Source organism: Medicago sativa, chromosome 1 (assembly GCF_051527215.1).
Source record: "Medicago sativa cultivar Bolivia chromosome 1, Bolivia_mono, whole genome shotgun sequence".
Classification (NCBI taxonomy): domain Eukaryota; kingdom Viridiplantae; phylum Streptophyta; class Magnoliopsida; order Fabales; family Fabaceae; genus Medicago; species Medicago sativa.
This window is the reverse complement of record NC_140749.1, coordinates 70,588,954-70,590,796: the sequence shown is the minus strand read 5'-3', so window position 1 is coordinate 70,590,796 and position 1,843 is coordinate 70,588,954. Positions and strand designations below refer to the sequence as shown.

General features: G+C 36.1%; 1 pseudogene; it reads right to left on the bottom strand.

Annotated features, from left to right (window-relative positions):
- Positions 1 to 306: 306 nt before the first annotated feature.
- Positions 307 to 1,391, bottom strand: LOC146956924 (uncharacterized; annotated as a pseudogene).
- Positions 1,392 to 1,843: the final 452 nt, after the last annotated feature.

The following is a 1,843-nucleotide window of genomic DNA, read 5'->3' as shown; positions in this document are numbered from 1 at the left end:
TACTCCATATAACATATTAGTCCCTATAACAAATCGATCACTCAACATGTTCTTTGCACAACAATAAATGTCATTGGATTTTATACAATGAAATAAGAAGTGTGATCTCAATTGTTAGTTGCAGAATTGTAGTTTATCTACATGACCAATTCATTAATCTTTATTTACGCAACTATTAGAATGGTTGCAAGTAGCAACAACCAATTCATATCCAAATAACACACACACACACACACACACACACACACACACACACACACACACACAACGAAGTTCAAAAGAGAAAAAAAAAACTCATACCCACCTGCGTCATCAGGAACAACCAGTTAAACGTTCCGAAAAACATCACGGTACACAACATTAGTGGTCTCAGTACACACGCGATTTTCTTCATCCAGTATAAGCATTTTCAATCCCTTTTTGGAAGTGACTCTCGACACAGCGACGTACAACTGTCCATGAGTAAAAACCGGTTCGGAAAGATAGATTCCAACATGAGACAACGACTGACCCTCACTTTTATTTATTGTCATTGCAAAACACAAAGCCAACTGGATCTGTCTCGTAGTAAATTTGAAAGGCAGTTTAGGATCACTCGGAACTAAGTTCATTCTTGGAATAATTACTTTTTCACTAGCATTTTTTCGGTAATAACAGTTGCACCGATAAAGTTCTTCCAAAGATTGTCTACGATCAACCTAGTCCCATTGCACAACCCAGTTGCTTGGTCAATGTTCCTCATCAACATAACTGGACATCCAACTTTAAATCTCAACTTGTGGTTTGGAATATCGGAAAACTTGATATTGTTTAAGAATTCGGTGGTAAACCATTCGCTTTGTACCTCATTATTCTCGTCTAATTTGCAAACCAAATCAAAACTGATATATTCCTTTTCGTCTCTTGGAACCAATGATAAGAGGAATTTTTTTACGTGTTCAACTGCGTCCAGTGTAGGACCAAGTATCCCCCACTCTTGGAAAAAATCCGAGATCTTCATGTTTTGCAAAAAATCCGAATAAAGAAAATCAACCAGAGAACGCAACGGATCAGAGGAATCTTTTATCAACAACTCATCAGGAATGAGTATGTTAATTTCTGCACTCTCGTTGGCGGATCCTATTCCATTTCCAATTGAAAGCATCCAATCGACAAACTTTCTTATCTCATCTTGCTCGGCACGAACGGTTGAACCACTTAAACACATATTTGTTGTAAGTGTGAGAACCTTACAGTGACTCCACAACTTTGATGAGTTGATGGATGAAGCAAGTATATCTTGTCTGCATTCTTTTCTTATCACTGGCAAAATTTGTCTGAAATCACCACCCAAAACCATATAAACACCCCCAATGGTTATATCGACCATCATAAGACATTATATCGCGCATGGTTTGGTCAAATGCCTCAAAACAATAACGATGTATTATCGGTGCCTCATCCCATATCATTAATTTTGAACGTAGCAGCTTTTTCGCTCTCTTTATCAAATCCACAACTTGACGCTTTGTACCTCATTATTCTCATCTGATTTGCAAACCGAATCAGAACTGATATATTCCTTTTCGTCTCCTGAAACCAATAAAAGAAGGAATTTGTTTACGTGCTCAACTACGTCCAGTGTGGGAGAAAGTATCCTTCACTCTTGGAAAAAATCCAAGATCTTCATGTTTAACAAAAAATTCGGATATACAAAAAAAAAATCAAGGGACTGAAAAAAAAATCTTAATATTTATGGGAAACATTTACTTAATTAATCATTTTTTCAGTAAAACTTTGTTTTTGGATGTCATTCACTTTCATTCTATTTTGTATTCAAACTCTATTTTTTCAAATTCATTTG